This window comes from Drosophila santomea, chromosome 3R (genome assembly GCF_016746245.2).
Source record: "Drosophila santomea strain STO CAGO 1482 chromosome 3R, Prin_Dsan_1.1, whole genome shotgun sequence".
Lineage (NCBI taxonomy): Eukaryota > Metazoa > Arthropoda > Insecta > Diptera > Drosophilidae > Drosophila > Drosophila santomea.
The window spans coordinates 7,906,689-7,924,784 of NC_053019.2; the positions used below are offsets into that span (position 1 = coordinate 7,906,689).

Here is an 18,096-nt window from a genome sequence, read left to right on the forward strand (position 1 = left end):
AAAGTTCGTATTCCAAGCACCCGACTAAATACCCTTAATGTACTTAAAGAGAATAGGTTCCTTCCTGTAAAGATATAAATGCTTTATAAACTATGAACATTTCAAATAGTAATTAATAAATAAATAAATATACTTATTCTAAAAATGTACCTATATATTCCTTTTGCAAACGACAGCGTGCAGTGTCTTGACTTCTCCCCATTAGGGAAGTATTTACTGCTTGAAAAGGATTTCTTTTTTGTAGGCATCACATATGTTTATATTTGCATTTGTGGCTGAGGCAGAGGCAGAGGCACAAAAAACGGGGATTTCCAAAGCGATGGTGTGTGTGTTTTGCTTGTCTGGCCGGGGCCATGAAATTGATTTTAAATGCGGAGCTGACTGAAGAGGGCGAGACAGGATGGGCATACAGTATACAGTACAGTGTGTCAAAGGACAGGGCAAACAGTCGGCAGCGATGATGATGATGATACCCGCGCCGTTGAGCCACCGATGTCGTTGTCCTCGGATGAAACCGCACGTATGACAAGTCGTTAGTGCCGACTTAACTGGCAAAAGGAAAAGCCACATGAGCAGCAGCAGTAGCAGCAGCAGTGGCAGCAGCAGCAAATCAAAGCGAGTGTCCATCAACATTATGAGGCTCTCGCCAGAATCCGCAGTCTGGGCGGGGAAATGGGAAAGCGGAAAAGCGGAAGAGCGGAGAAGTGTCAACGCTTGTCAGGGCGGCCATGACCAAACGGAGCCTGTTTGTGAGCAGCGGGCAAAACTCATTATACTTCTGCATGCCGTTCCGTTCCGTTCTCTTCTCCTCGTTCATTTTGTATTTCATATACTCGTATATTTTTTTTATTTTTTCCAATTGAAAGCGCCGGGCCCTTTAATGTTTGTTTCAGTTTCAGTTGCTGATACTCTTTTTAATCGCAAACACGCACACTCATAATACAAAAAGTGCTGTATGAGCCGAGTGTGCCACTGTCAGGCAAACGCTTTGATGTGTCAAGCGTTCGATATGGAGGCGGAGAGCGAAAACCGTAAACTCGGCACGAAATTAATAACAGAGGATGCGAAATGCGAAATTTGCATTCAAAGGCGGGGCCTTACACTTTACACTGACAATGTAATCGGAGTATCACGTACCCTCGGCTGACCCCCGGCTTGAAGGCGACCTTTGGTCGACTTTGGAGGCGGAGTGCGAGCACCACCCCCACAACCACCCAACGGGAAAATTTGCATTTATCGACAGGAGGTGAAGCGGCGGTAAAGTCTCATTAAAATGTAATTGCCCATTAAAAGAGCGACCAGGCTGCTTGACTCCCTGATTTGTCAACTTTGCTGCTCCTTTCGGGTGTATCGGATTTTTGTTTCAGTATCCGGCTCCTCTTTGTTTCGAGTTGTTGCCCCGTTAATTGAATTGGCGAAATGACAAGCAAAACGATTCCTTTTGTATGCCCACGGGCAGCTGGCGATGTCCACTTGGGCACTCGTTACGCATACGCTCCGTGTGCCACACAAAACATGCCCCATGGCAATGACCGCACATCGAAACAAAGCAGCCACTCAACGGGCACATGGAGAGAAATTTCTCAGGAAATACGCTTTGATACATATTTATTTCGCTATTAAAATGTGTAACTCAATAAATGTTTCCTTATAACCCAATTAATTACCACAAAACATCAGCATCCTAATTAAATAATTCATAAAAGTACAATTATTTTTTGGTGCACTTTCCCACTTTATGGTGTTTGACATGCCCACTTTCTGTCCATTCAAATCGTCATCGTCAGCAGTTTCATTATCATCGAGCAGTTTGCTCTTCGTTAACATTTTGTTCTTCTGTTTTTATTTTAGTTTTGTGTTTCTGCTTTCTGGGAGTCGGTAAGGCGTGTGACCCCACAAGCAAAACAAAAAATGCCAAACACAAGTTTCCTTTTTAGTAGTAGTAGTTTCATTTCCATTTCACTTCGATGCTCTGATTCGATGTTTGCCGGCTTGACAGTTTGTTTGGCCCACTTTCGGTTGCTAATTGTCCGGAGAATGACAACTGAAAGTGGCAAAAAAAAAAAGTTTCATGGAAGAATTGATATCCGAAACTAGCAAGAACTCCAAGTACTCTCCCAAAAGTTTCTTTAAGGTGCATTTAAATGCATTGACATTTCCACTTGGCTAGTTTCAACAATTATCTCTATCTTACTTCGAAAAATATGCTAACTCTTCACACTGACCGTATGGACACTGGGAGTATAAATATTTAAACCTAATTACAAACGCTAAATCATTTTTCTATGTTGGTGGACGAAATGCCACAAACAGCAACAGCGGAACTCAATATGGTGTAAAAGGATTTCCTTGTACAAAACATAAGCCTAGCCATTGCATATTAAACGTGCACACACATTCTCATTCACAAAGTGCCGCAAAAGCCAAGTTAAGTCCGTTAGAGAACCATTGCGCATACGCAATGTGGGCATTCGGGTGTCGGAGTGCGAGCTGCTGACTGTTTTAATGAAATTATCTGCTACACATTGGCCCAGCAAACCCATTCTGTTTTTAGTTATTAATTCAATTTGTTGACCAGCAGCAACTCAATTTTGGGACCACTTTTGTGTCTTCAGTTCACGGACTTTCTACCGACTTAGCGTAGACAAAGTTAGCTAAAAAAGTTATCCTTTTCCCGAAAAGCTCTTACATCCTACCTACTATGCGATTTAGCCGTGCGGGTATGTTGGCGATTTGTTTGCAATCCACTGCCAGCATTTAACGCAGATGCAGTTGCAACTCCGGGTTGCCACGCTACGGCAGCCAATTAACTACAAATCCCGGACAGAAAAGCAACTCAGCCAAGTTCCTGACCGCGTGTGTGCTTTTGGCTGGCTGGCAGTTCTAATTACCCTTCCGAGATGTCTGATTTCCAAGTGATTTTTTAATTAACTAAGCTGCAAACCGCTGCCAAAGGTGTGCAAACACACGGATCGAGGATACAGCTCGATTTCACCCCCAAATTGAGAGTGACATTTGCCTAAACCCAATCTTAGTCAGTCAGGGATTTCAGCATGGTTTAGAACAGGATGTTGTCCTTTAAGATGTCCTTTAAGAGTTCGTTGTGCAGCTCTAACATTCCCCGCTGGAATTATTGTTTTTATGAACGTTATTGTTTCTATAAAGGTTAGTTACTTGTCATAGAAACCAAAAATATAGCCAACAATTTCTGATACACCGTTTTGACCATATTTCTGACGGATACTTTTTGAAGCCCCGACTAGAGTTCGCTAAATATCCCACTTTCATTTGATTGCAACCACAACCGCACCGAGCGCTATGAAAATGCAAATTGCTTGCACTCACTCACGTGCGGAATTCGAAATGATGCGAAACATTTGAGGGGAAATGATTTTAGGCCCGTTGCTGCTCTGCGGTTGGGCATTTTCGAAGTGATTATCATAATCAACCATAAATGATCAAGTAATTCAATTCATGTGGGCATTGGGTCAATACCAGCCCCATTGCAAATACAATTCTATTTTATTTTTCCGCTTTCGAAAATTCCAAAAACGACATCATTAATCACGCTGGGCACAGACTTTCATTCATTGTTGGCCAGAGAGATAACTGTCAAAAACTTTAATTATATTTTCAGCATGACAAGGACAAGGACGACGAGTAGGATGTGCCTGCCTTAGGCAGACAAGTTGGCCAACAGCAAATTACGAGTACGTGCCGCAGGCGCCAATGAGAGGGAATAAAAAAATGGGGGCAGCCCAGTGGCGAAAACTGGAAACCCAATACATGTATTTGCACTGATTTGGCATGGCTTTTCTTCGGCTGCCTGGTCAGCTGAAATATTATACTCGGGTCCTGCAGTGACAGGCCAACCAGTTGCTGCACTTCAATAAAATCAAATTGCCATTCAATTTGGACTGCCAGTGGCGACCACCTATGCTCATGGCCGACTGCCCATTGTTATTTTTATTTCTGCAAATTGAAAGCACTCCGCTTAATCCCGACACCTCGAAAGGCAGCTGGAAAACCAATCACCACTGAACATCAATTAAAAAAGAGTAAGAAAAAGAATGGGTTCTGAAAATAAAAAGCGTACCGAGAGCTTACAATCTACCGGGATTTGCTTCAGGCAATCGGTTTCCTCTCGAAGGAAAAGTTTACTCCCTTAAAGTACTGCAATTTTCAGGGATATGAGTTTGTACGGTGAATGATTGTGTCGAGAACTTTCTCCATACTCAGAATATATTCTGGTAAGGATAATAGTGATTAAAATGGCTGCTAAGCCTGATCAAAAATTCCTATATCAGTGACTTTTTTAACATTTCAGCATTTTGTTGTTGACCTTTTATTCCTCGGTGCTTTATATACATCTATATATGTGTACCATGTCCGCAGTGCTAAGTGAGTACCACTTCTGGGAACATATCAATAAAAATCAATTTAATCGAGATTAAGTCTGCACGAGAGAGTCAAGCTGGCATTGATTGCATTTTAAGTTGCCGGGCGTGTTTATCGCGTAAATCGCGCTCGGCTAACGAGCCTAACGAAGTTTTCAATGTAATTCAATTGCAGGGGAAACAATGGCGATGCCATCATCGCCATAATTGGCCCGTCAATCTCGTGAGCTTCATTAGCTGTAACGGCTTAATGCGCACCAACCGGGCGTATGCGTAATTTTTGACACTGCCGCTGGAAGAGGCGGCAAACAGGGCAATTCAATTAGCAAAAGTGAACTACAAACGATGGCCAAAATTCGGGGTGGCAGACGGGCAAGACAAGTCCCTATGGTCGATGGCCCAGTGTCCGAATCTCTATGCTCAATGGTCAGGTTCATGGTCAAAGAAATCGGGTGAGATGGGCGCTCCGGTGGGTTGAAGGCAGAAGCAGTTGGCACGTTGATAGAATTGCCGAGTTTGTTCGGTGCGCGACAAATTCAATTCGTTGGCACTAACACACACACCAGAACACACACACACTGCCATTGGCAGGATCTAGCAACAGGCTGCAGGCATTTGGGAGGTCCTTCTATTCGGCTTTCAGGGGGGCAAAGGATGTTGCAGCAGGCAGGTGCGAGTGTGCCGGTTAATTGCTTTGGAAATTGCATGTGACGAAACATATGGTTTATGTAAGAAGGATGTGGCCGTGACACGGCGCTATCTGCCGGGCTAATTGGATTATGGATAAGCCAATTTGAGCAAGGGCTCGACCCTGCCGCAGCTTCAGATCCAAAAGTACATCGAGAGACCTTACAGACAGAGCCATAACTATTTGTAGGACATTTTGGAAACATCGATAAATAAAGAATCAATATAGAAACAAGCTTGCTATGGCAGCAAAATATATTCCATATAATTGTTTCGTTATCTACAATTATGATTAATGATTGCAATAATTCAATTAGTAGCTAATATCGAATGTCTGGGCATTCGAATAAGTGAAACATTTATTGAATTAAATACGATCCTGAAGTATGTATAATTATATGCATCTCAATTTCATCAAATTCTGAGTAGCCGCTAGCTACATTCCAACAAATATTGGTTATCCAATGTTGGTTCTGAGCAGAGAAACTTTGGCATTTCATAATCAATAGTCGTTTGAGCTGTTAAATGCTTGCCTTTGGGTATGCAACCTAAAATAATTGATAGAACATTCAATCTAAATCGAATTCATAAATCTGTGCAAGGAAAACACAATCTAATTCTTTGACATATATTGTTTATAAGATTTTAATCCAGCTTCCGGGCGATGCAAGGAAAAATGTCTCTTCCTGGGCAGACCATATATCATCTGGCCAACTTTCATTCATTCAGTCAGCAGTGGGCCAACGGCAATAGCCCTATGTTTGTTTATGCCTCGTTAAACTTTTCAGCCACACGCATAAAACATAAAGCGCTTTGCTGGGGCAGAGCAATGCCTTATGTGCATAGTCGGGGTGGCTGTGGGTGGATATGGGTTGATGGTGGCTGGTTGTGGGTGGTTATGGTGGATGGGCTTACTCTGAAATTGAATTATGGAACACACACGAACAGCATGTACGTATGGGTATAGAGGCGACATATCGAGCGAGACGCCATGAAATACAATATCTGACTCTGAAGTCAGAAGAACTGCATGGCGCGATTTCGATGGCTTCGTCGTTTTAGACTGCTAACGGTGGCATTGCTATCGGTTCTCTAGAGCTCCCAACTCCCCTCCCCCTTGGAATCAAGCTCACCCCCAAATCATCTCATCCCCCCTCTATATTCATCCATCGAATGCAAAACGGCAGCCTCACAAGCCGGGCCAGCCACATTGTTCGACTCTTTCATTTTCAGCTTCACATTTCTCTATCTGCCTCCCCAACGTATCACCATTACACCATCCACCGCCCACCGCCCACCACCCACCGGTGCTGCCACGCCCCCTCGAGCCACCTTCGCCCCTATCTGGGTTTGTTGTTATTGTAAATTATGGCCGCAGCCGCAGAAAAATAACAGCAAATAAAAAAAAAAGCGGAGACTAGGGAAATACGAAGGGATGTGCCTAAGCAGAGAAAAAAAATCAAGAATTGCGCTTCTATATAAACTACTGTATACTTAAATATAAAAGAAATGGTACCTTTGTAGATAATTGAGGGTTCATTCGCTTGACAAAATATGTAAGTGGTAATATGATATTGAAAGTCATTTAAGAAATTTGTATATGTAATTAAGCAAAGGCAGTTGAAAAAATAACTTGATTTGGGCTTGATTAGAAATGAAAACCCCATTTTAAGAAATCTTGTAGTTACTTTTTAACAAAGTGCAACAGATCCTAAGCCACTTAAATTTTTAGTATCTTAAGAATTTCATGGGTCATTCATATAGCCTGTATCTAGACACATCACTTTTTTTTTCAGTGTATAATAGAGATGAGGAAGACGGTCGAATGCGAGGGGAAATGGGACCAACAACCTGTGTAGGAATCCTGTGCCTGGCATCCATCGGTTTATTGTTTCTGTTTCATTCCATTTTATTGTCGTATGTCATACAATGGCGTAACATTTACATTTCCCATTAAACTTTCCGCTATCAGTTGCCGCTGATGCCATTTTTGTTGCTACGCTGCCTTAATGCTGAATGTTGTGCAATAAATTTTAAAACAAAAATATAAATGTCTGCTCGAAGAAATTGCGAAAGTTCCTGCTGCATATTTCCGCTCACCTAGACGGTGAAAAGTAAGCAATTCGCTAAAAAACAAAAATAAACGGAAAACATAAGGTCTAAGCACTCGAAACAATATTTTTTTTGTCGCTTGACAAAGGGCCTGAGGAATGGAATATTGATTCAAATGCCAGAAGCACAGGTGAGAGTGAAAGGGTTGGGGGGGGGGTAGTGGTATTTTTGAGATGCAACAATTTGTCATTGAAATGCAAGCGCAGCGAAAAAGTAACCGAAAAATAGTTAAACAGCTGCCGACGACACAGGAAGAAAAATAAGGAAGAAGGACGAAGTACGAAGTACGAAGTACGATGGCCAAAAGCACGAAGCTGGCAAGCCGATGTGCGAATATCGTATGCGGGATTCGCACGACCAACAGTTGCTCCGCCTTGGCCGCGTGTCTGTGGGGTTCCTGGCCATGTTGCTCCTGCTTTTGGCCTCCATAATAGACACCGTCAGCCGCCGCAGTGTCACAGTCCATGCTCGTCCTTTGGGCTGCCAAGTCGCGTTCTCAGTCGCTCGCTGGCCGCTAACAGATCGCTGACAAAACGCGGTTTCGAGTGCAGTACCATCACAAAACAATAAATACATACAATAAAAAATCAAACTAATTTAAGAAAGTATTTTCGAAAAATTGCCAAGTTAAAGTTCAAGTTGAATGCAGGTGTTCAGGGTCAACTGTTGCTGTTGCAGCTAGCTGGAAGTTGAGGCATCTCAGTGCATGTAAGTCGATTGCAATTGAGATTTATTGCCCATTGAGCAAGCACACCACACCACACCACACACACACAAACACACACACTGAGTACAACTCAGGTGACAGCAGACACTTCGGCGCACACCTGCCGAGATTGCGCCATCAATCTTGGCTATCAATTAGATCAATCATACGCCTCGTGCGCCCTGCAGCCATGTGAAGTGCCGTATATCGATTGGGAGTATGTGGAATATTGATTGGCGAAAATAAACCCTCACCTACTCACCTGCCTACCCAGACAGTTGGTCCGCGTGGTGGCAAATACACACAATGTGCTAAAAATAATTGCCAACCACCGCCCGACCAGCTGACTGGCTAGCCAGAGAGCCACAAGGAACGGCGATGAACCCCTTCCAATCGAGCTTAAGGTCCCGGAATTAGAGGCCTGCTAGCGAGCTGGAAAATCATACTTACCTGGTGGAAACTAAATCCACTTACAGATCAAGGACATTCGACAAGAAGAGACTTCCAATGAAATTTGGCTGCTTGACTAGCCAATCATTATTTAATGCCCCATATGAGCGGTTGAATTCTAGGAATTACTGGCCTATTTGCGGAAGTTCCTTCACCTTTTTTCATCGAAGGAAAGGGCTTCCGGTTCAATTATTCAAACGGCAATCACTCTGCCTTTGTGGATAAAGAAGAAAAAAAAGGAACAACGATTCTGAGCCTCTATTATGCAATCAAGAAATTATTTGAAAATTTCTAAATTTGATTGCAACGTGCTGAGTGGCTAGCCTTTACTTTTGTGGTAATACACTTATCGTCAAAATGTTTGATATTCTAACATCACAATCCTGTTCATAATAGGAATTATAGTTTATACTGATGTTCTGAATTTTGCATAATTTTAAAAGTCTTTGCTCAAAACGCATAGTGTTTATCCTACTGGTAAAACTTGAGCAATTTTTTAAGCCAGCGTTTCTTTTCTCAATTCAATATTGAAATGTATCAAATATTCATTATTCATTTATTCGCATCAAACAAGTGGCCAGGAATGGCTCTCGTTTCATTTTTCAAACCTCTACAACAAAATACTTTTGGCAAAATGGTTTCATAAATAATTAAACAATTTGAAGGAAACCATACCTAAGACACACATGAAGCTGGCGCAAAAAATCCAACAAATGTAAGCAATATGTGGTGCGGAAAATGTTGGCCCAAAGCTGAACTAAAAACTTTTCACCAACTATCGGTGGAACAGGAAGCCGGAGGAGCAACCCCCCACCCACCCCCACCTGTGGTCCATCCTGCAGCAGCCAATAAGCTCCGCTCCCCCCGCACTTCCACATCCGATTTGGCCACTCGATGTCCAGCTGCGTCCACGCTTAAGCCAAGTCAGGACGGCCCGGCTGTGTGGCGGACATGTGCCTGACACTCGTCAATGTCAGCTGGATATGGGATGCCATCGGAGGAGGCGGCAATGGCCGTATAACGAACGCCCCCTCGTTGCCAACTAATCCCGATGAAATCAAAAGCGAAAATCAAGACGCAACTGAAACTGATTGCTGTGCATAGCTGGAATTTGCTTTAAAGGCATGTGGAGCGGCCAAATGGAGAGAGCAAAATCGATGTACCCTCCGGCGGCATTTGAAGGCGGTCTTTAATGGGCGGTGGGCGTGTCAGTGGCCCCACCCCCCACACACACACTTAAATTACAACTTCACACACTTGTAACGAATAATAAAAGCGCAGAAAAAAAGGGAGAGTGCTAAAGAAAAAATCAAATAGCGACGAGGCCAAGTTCCCCCAACATTTCTCTTTTGGCGGGCGGACCTCGTCATCGCCATCGTCATCATTTCAGGAGCTACATTTGCACACAGAAAAAATACCATACATTTTGGCCAATGAAATGTAATAATTGTTATTACAAGATGATTAGTCCTACTTATAAAACTTGGGTTTCATTCTAGCTTTTAGATTTCAGTGCCGTATTAAAACTTATTATTTGATTATGTATAAATTAGTACCCAAAAAAATAATATAATAAAAAATTATACCAAATATTAATACATGTTGAAAAACATGTGATGTTTCCTTCGTAAACATCAAGTTCTTTGTTTTTTCTTGTTCTTCAGCATTTCGCTCAAGGAAATTCCTGTTCTCTGTGTTTTCTGTTCTCCGTTCCTGTTAATTTTGTTCGTTATTTTTTGTGAGCATTTTCTGGGCAGCGCCTACATTTCCATGCAAGCAGCGGGCGGCGTCGCTTTACAGTCCCCAGCGGCCTGATTAAATTCTTATCCCCCCACCGGACCGCCGACCGACCACTGAGCTTGGGAACTGCTCCCGTCCAGACACAGGACACAGAACGCAGGACGCAGGACAAGGCGCTGCATGCGTTTGGTGAGACGCGCAAATGATGAAATAAATGAAACTAATCCAAGAGAAAGCCCGAATGGCAAAATATTTACATTGCCAACCGCACTTGCCACAGCACAGTGTTACAAGATATGCTCAGAAAAGTATCAGCAGTGCAGAATTCTTTGAGAGATATTAAATAATGCTTATTTTTGATAATTTCATTATTATTGTTAAAGAACTACCTATACGTTTCACCCTTAAAATGAGCCATATACTTTGTGTACCATGAAGAAATATTTGGAGTGGCATCCTTTCTTATTTCCGAAAGTGCCATTCAACCCATTAGCCCAATGTGCAGAGTTGCGGCTAAAGTCCTTGCCGGACTTACCCACATTTTGGTATCCAGCCACCCGACGGTGTGATAAACATCTTTGCCAAGTAAGCAACAATTTTTATGCCCCAAATTGGGTTCCTTTGGCCCGCTTCTGCTTTCCCGATGGCCAGGAGCTGGATGTGGATGGCCGGATGGCTAGCGGTCGTGGTGTCGATTTTGGTAGTGCTGCTGTCGGCGGTGGTGGTTATGGTGCTGGTGGTGTTGGTGGTGGTGCTGCCATGTCGATGGTTGATTGGATGACGAGGCGGCTCAGCGCGTGCAGGCAAATATTTTTAATGATTTTCTTTTGGGCCGGCAAAAAGGCTTCACTTTACTTCGCTCCGGTTCAGTTCAGTTCAGTTCGATTCGATCTGGGGGCGTTCAGTTCTGCTATGTGTCTGAGTTTCGTTTTCCGCCCCAGTTAGTGCAAAACTAATTATACTTAGAACGCAGGACGACGGTGAGAGATGGTTTACTTGCCAAGGTCAGTCATTTTTAGCTCAGCTTCGTCCCTCCACTTAGTTCTTAAATATAATCCTGAAGATGTTTTTATATTTTTAGAATACAGAAAGCAGCACCTCACTTACAGACTGTGTTTAAAAATAATTATTCAAAACATGACACCGTTGGCGCGACTGTAATTGTATCATTCTGTTAGGGTCTAAAAACATTATGACTACTAACCATTTCAATGAATAAATTATTAAATGTAACCCCACAATTGCAAATGAATATTTGATGAGTGAGTTCGACATTACCAAAAATGTTTCAACTAATTCCCTAATTTACCATTTCTCTTTACCATTTTATAAATCCTATGTGAATGAGTGAGTTGGCAACGTTGTTGAACATATTTAATACCTCTATGCGCGTGTTTTCACCTGTGAATTCTTATCACGTGCACTCACATGTGACTGAGCTCCATTCTGTTATCTGTCAATGTTTGCTGCTCAGCGGCTGTTTTAGTTGATGTTTCTGTTTCTTTTGCTCGACCTTTTGCTCTTTCGGTAGTTGCTAATGCAAAATTATGGGCTTCAGCTCAAACACGCTCCTGCGTTTCCGTTTCCGTTTCCGGCGGAGCTGTTGCTGATTCACATGAATGTGGTGTTGGTGTTGGTGTTGGTTTTGGTTCTTGGCTAAAACTGGGCGTAACCCTTTCACACGCCCACATTTCAACTCAGACTGATGGATAGACGGATGGATGGATGGGTTTTTCGCGCACGCATAGTGTTGCTTTCGGATTTTAGTCGGTTTGGTGTTGCAGATAAGGCTGTTGTGCCACGCCCCCTTCACACTAATGGAGTCTGCTCGAAGGCGCAGCTAATCACAAAGCATGCTTCTTAAGAATCTCGAATGCCTAAAGACGTTAAAGAAACATGAAATGAATTTCCTATGCAATTCTATTTTCCTTTTAAGGGTAGATTTATATTTTTTAAAATTTATTTTATTCTCTGCATATCGTAGAGACCCATGCCCTAGGCACAAGGAAACTACTAAATTAAATGAACTCTAGAACTTGTTGGCCAGTAAGTGGAAACCGCATTCAGGAACCTCGGAGTTCGAGCTCCAAAATAACCAACACTTGGCCAGCCAATTAGGCCAACTCGAGTGGTCAGTTCATGTGGACTCATGGCCCGTGCTCGTCCTTTTCTCCACAATCCTCTTAAGCCGGAGCAACAGCTGCGGCCTACTACTGCCCAAGTATATGCCCCCAACCACTTGAAAAACCCCTTTCGCAGGCAATTAAAAAACAGTTTGCCCCTCTTCTTGCCCCTCTGCATTCTGCTGTTGCTTAGCAGTGAGTGGGGAAAAGCATAACTTATTAATTAAGAACATTGGGGGAATTCCAATGCAAATGCAGGGCATAATTAAATTTTTTGAACGCAAAATGATTAGGCGGGCATATTAAATTCCAAGCTAATTGTTAATGAAAATCCAATAAAGTGCTGGAGACCGAAGAGTTACGAGTCTGGGCTATGCAGCCTTTAATTTGCTTATTAAATCCACCGACACACGCACCACACTTTACTGCTGACAGTTTCAATTCACAAATTACAACCTCAAAGAGCAATTACCAACACGCGTCCAAACATCCATAAATATGTATATATCTATACATATATATGTATGTAGATGTATAAATGCGAAGGAAACCCAACTGGGAGACAACAACGAAATCCAATTTGAGGTCTGGCCCCAGCTCCAGGTCCGCACAACCCCAGCTCTCCCAGCCGCAGAAACCCAAAGCACGCCTCAAAACCAGCTACGATGCCGCAACTCAGGCGCAGGCGGAGGATCTGAGGCGCAGGATGCCCATGTGGATGTGGATGTGGATGAAGACGAGGACGTTGCTGGTACTGAGGTTGCACGGGGGTAGCAACCACAAAACTGCCCATGACTATGTCCAAGGTCCTGGATCCCATATCCCACATGCCGTATCCCGTATTCCATGGCCCCTGCCGCATCCTGTGGCTGGTTGGCCGGCGGACAAGGGCAAGCCGATTATCTTTTCATGCAACATTTGTAAATCTAAAAAGTTAAATGACACTAATCTAAATTCCACAACAACGAAAACGACGACTTATGCCCCGAAAAATGTTTCGACGAGTCATGTACGTATGTATATTTGTATATATACATATATGTATACACGGCCCATGACGAGCCCTCTAAAATATTGCAGCCAAAGCGCAAATATCCTTGTGTATGCGTGTCTGGGTGTATGTGTGTGTGTATTTGGGAGCTGCAAACATTAATCTGGTATCTTATGATGTTGTCCTTTTTGGGCCCGGCATTCAACAGAGTTCGTCGACTTTGACAGTCAATTGGATGAAATTTGCATAAAACGATTCAAGTCAATTTGCATTTGTTCCGAAAAGACTTGATCGGTTTTGCGTATATGAAGAGATGATTGCGTTTTAAAAGTTCTAAACATATTCACGGATACTAAATTTATTTGAAACGTTAAAACAGAAAACTAACAATAGCAATTCTTAAACAAATATATGTCGTAAATTCCCAACTTATTTTTAATTTACTCGTAGAAAGCGCTTTTGAACACCGTGCCGTATGAGTAATTTTTAAATGATCTGATTGTTTGGTCCAAAAATCTGAAGGATATTTGAATTATAAGGTATAAAAAGAGCCGGTTTTCACCTCAGACAAAATGCTAAGAGCATTTCCCAATCGTTTTGACTTTTCCGGGACCTGCTACTTGTTTAGCATTTTGCGTGTTTTCCGTTTTTAAAAACATTTTCCCATTGTGGCTGCTGCTCCTGTTGTTGCTCCTGCTTTAGATGGCTAGCACACACACACACACACACACACACACGTACATGTATATATATATGAAGCCGAGTTTATCTCAAGAATGTAGATTGCCTGTAAAATATTTAATTACACTCTGCGGCACGGCCACACACAGCCAGCACGTATACGCCATGTGTGACACTAAATGAGTGAGCAAGTGTGTGCGTGTGTTCGTGTGTGTGTGGGTAGCCCTTTTGGCAGCCTGCTGCGGGTGTGCGATGGTGTGCGTGTGTGGAAACATGGCAATTGCCAAGTGCTGACGTTGAGTGCGCTACACACGAGTGACACTTGTATACATCTCTTTGCAAGTGTTGATGTGTCTATGCCATACCTTTTACTGGATATATGTGTATATACTGGACTGTAGGTGTGTGTGTGTGAGTGTGTGTGTGGTTGTTTGTGGCCTTTGCTCAGTTTACTCTGTTATTTATTTGCCCCACAGATGGCGCCATGCCTGTCAAATAGTTGAGCTCTCCCCGAATTTTTAATCAACTTCTTTGCCACTTTTTGCATATGAAATAGGTCCAATCTGGGCTCCTTTTCCCAAACCTCCTCGTTTTCCTCTCACGTTGCCTTGTTATTTTCTTGTCGGCCGTTTGCCTTTTGGCCTAGTCATTCATTAGTGACTGTGCCACGTAGAGTGGCAAAATGCTAATTATGTTTATTGAGCAGCGCGCGAAGGCAAATAATTCTAAAGAGGCCTCAAAAACAGAAAACTTATATAAATATTTACACAGGAAGAAAATAGCATAGCAATGGCATAATTGAACATTCTTCTCTTTTTTATTTGAAATCGATGGTATATATTCATAGGTGGTTTTGCTACTTTAAAAATTGCCGATTTTGCTGATACTTTTCTGCCTGCGTAGATGTTTGTGTGTTTGTTTTGTATATATTATTGTTTGTGTTGGCTGTGTTATTCCTCGCAATTCCCTCTGCAAAGGACCCAGGAAAGAACACACCTTGGGGAGACAGCACAACCAACAACAAAAGCAAATCGGCTTTGACCTTTAATGAGCAGGCAGAGGCGAATGCGGACGCGGACGCGTGTCGCTGGCCGCATAAAAGTTTTGCATTTGATTTGCGCCAAGGTCGCTTTATAAATAAGCACCAACCCGCAGCCCTCCAGCCCTCCAGCCCTTCGCCACCCACATTTCCCATAACCATAACCCATCGCACCACCCACGCAGCACCGGTAGACATCCTGTCGATCAGAGCATGTCATCTAGCTCAACGCGGCTCTGCCTTACCTGACCAACTGGTCAGCAGTTGGCTAGCCATTTGGCCATAACCTTGAGCACACCCAGCAGTTGGACCTGCTCTGCCCCATCCGCGTGCCCACCTCCAACCACGGATATCCTTGGGTGTGCCCAGTGGCGTGCCTTGAGGCGCTAAATGTAAGCCCGACACACTGAGCAAAAAACTTCATAAAAATGTTGAATAACTTAATTAGAAATCACAAAACAAGGCTTACAACTGAAGTGGTAAACTAAATACTTTAACTGTGTGAAACAAAGGTGGCAACAAAATATACTTTCCTATCCAAAACACACTCCCAAAATGAACAACACAGAGACCTTTCTCTCAGTGCACTTCCGTCGAATTCGAAGAAAGCCCATAATTAAAAGCGACATTTGTTTTTGGCTTTTGCGGCATTAGAAAGCTGTTGCGATTACCAAACTTAAATGGGTCGCATTGTGTACTCACGCACCTATAAAAAAGCAACCGGAGGCCGCATTCGATATGTTTAATTAATGATTAGCCGCGGCTTAATTAGAATGCCAGCGATTGCGGCTGACAACTGAGCGATGCTGCTGGCGCCGCCTGATGAGTTCGCAAGTCGAGCTTGAAATTGCCTGCGGCTGGCTGAGTTGAGCTGAACTGAGTTGAGTTCAGTTGAGTTGAGTTGAGATGAGGGCGAGATTAATTTAACAAGTACAGGCAATTTCACTTCGCAAATTGCATTTTATTTCCAGAGCTGCGGTGCCACGTGGCGGATGAGTTATATGGCCAGCTAATTGCAGGCCCCACTCAAGCAGTCAGTGAGTGACGGGCTGTGTAATTACACAGCTTTTGCTCAGGTGTTTTCAGCTGCAACTGGCCAACTCGAACACTGGAAGCCCAGTTAAGGGCTTTTGTTATCTGCCTCTCACTATCTCACCGGCTGCACCTGCTCGCAATGACCTCAGCCAAATATTAACTTCCCTTTCGAAGGGTATATTTAGATTTCGGGACAAAGGAGGCGCCATTAGGCAGGCAGCTTAGGGCTGGGACACATCAAGCAAAATTAGATGATTCATTATATTTGCTTGAGTCGCAGGACAAAGAAAGCCTCCTTAAAGTGCATGAGATACATTTTTGTATTCAGAAAGAAATCTAAAGTTACGATTTTCTCTTGAATTGCTCGATCTCGTTTGATTTTACTACTAAATTCTAGTAAAATATTAATAAAAACAATATCAAAAGCTTTTATTTTAAATTCAGTTTCAACATTTTTAAGTTTTCATGAGAATTAAAAAAAAGCATATCAGATGTGGAATACATCAGGGTATTCGTCACTGCGTTTTTATCTATATTTTGTTATTCTATTCCCTTGCTTGCGTGCTGCAAACAATTTTCATGTTGGCCAGACAAACAATAACGGCTGGAATTGATTATATACTCTTCATAATTTATGCTTATTAAAGCCCTTTATGCCAATCAACGCCACTCCTCTTTCTAGCCGCCTGATGTTGTTTCCGATTGATAATTTTAATTAAGTTTTATGTGTGATTCGTTTTCCTCTGCAACGGAAAAAAGTTAATAGCAAAATAGAGCAAAAAGAGCGAGTGTGATAAAAAAAAGCAAGGGCAAATGCAAAGGCAAATGAACTGAGTGTAAAACTGTGGCCAAAGCTGCGGCCTGGCGTTCGGTCTCTCATTCGACTAATTAAGTGGCAGAGCAACCGGCAGTGTCCTTCAGCATCACAACGTTAACAGCTTACCAATAATTTATTAATTCAATTCTCCATTTGGGCACTCGATGTGCAGGCTCTGCATTTGGCAGGCGACGCTCACACAGCTGAAAATCGAGAAATTGAAATGCAATTAAATGCACATTCGGATGCGGTCATACGCACTGTTGCCCCGCAGAGGAAACCCTATTTGATGTAACATTTAAATGGAAATGAATCCAAGTGCCTGCCGCCCGGCTGCCAAAGGCATTAAGTCGGCCCAGTCGTGCATGATTTCATTCAGCCAGTCGAGCAGTCGAACAGTCAAACAGTGGAGCATCCATTTACCCTGCCAGATTCCCATTGACATCTGTCCGAGTGTGGCTAAGTAAATGGCTTAAAGCCTTCGGGCTGGATGCAAAACTACGGCTAACACCAAGAGTGTTGCCTTGGCTAAAGCAGAACGTGTCAATGAGTTTTTAAGCCCGCATCTCGCAACTCGCATCTCGTTGTCTCGGTCTTAGCCCTTTTGTTATTATTACTTTGGCAACAACTCGACTCGACATGTTGCAGGCTCATCAGCATCATCGCAGGCAAACGCAAACAGTCGGGCAAACAGACAAAGGATTTTAGCCAGGATAAGAGCCGTGTGGCTCGCAAGCAAAACACAAGCATACAAGCATTCAAACATCCAAACGGCAAAACGGGAAAACAGCAAAACCGAGCACGGAGCACATAGAACGGATTATTTGTTTTCGGCAGCTTTTGTTTGTCTCGTGTAACATCTCTCTCGACTGCTTTCATTTCACACACTGGCGTGCACACAGCTGGGGAAAAAGTAATATGGGTTATTCGGGAAAAAAACATCTCTGTGGAAAGTTATCTTAGAAAAGGTACAAAATATTCGCCCCGTTTCGAAGAGCTGATATAATAAGTATAAATATCTATTGGAAATTCAAGCCTTTTCATGAGGTTTTGTGATCTTATGTTTGGAAAAGAAGTACTATTATTTCGACAACAGCTGTATGTCGTTTTGTATCTTTCTTTTTTGTTGTATCTGCAGTCAGGTTGTGGGCACCTCATGCGACTGCCTGGCTGGCATCCTTTCATTCAGTGGCGTCCTTTGTACGGTGCCTCAAGAGCCAAAATGGCCAGCCAGAAGTCAAGCGATATTAACTCATTTCATGCGCACGGGCAAAGGCCGTAATAAATATCTGCCTTCGCACAGCTGGCCTAGTTGGAG

At 43.0% G+C, this 18,096-nt stretch overlaps 1 protein-coding gene across 1 annotated transcript in view; it reads left to right on the top strand.

Annotated features, from left to right (window-relative positions):
- The first annotated feature begins 7,669 nt into the window (after positions 1-7,669).
- Positions 7,670-18,096, top strand: part of LOC120453563 — a 29,175-nt gene continuing 18,748 nt past the window's right edge. The window contains exon 1 of the mRNA XM_039638316.1: positions 7,670-7,904. The gene's annotated coding sequence lies outside the window, so the exon portion shown is untranslated. The remainder of the gene's footprint in view (positions 7,905-18,096) is intronic.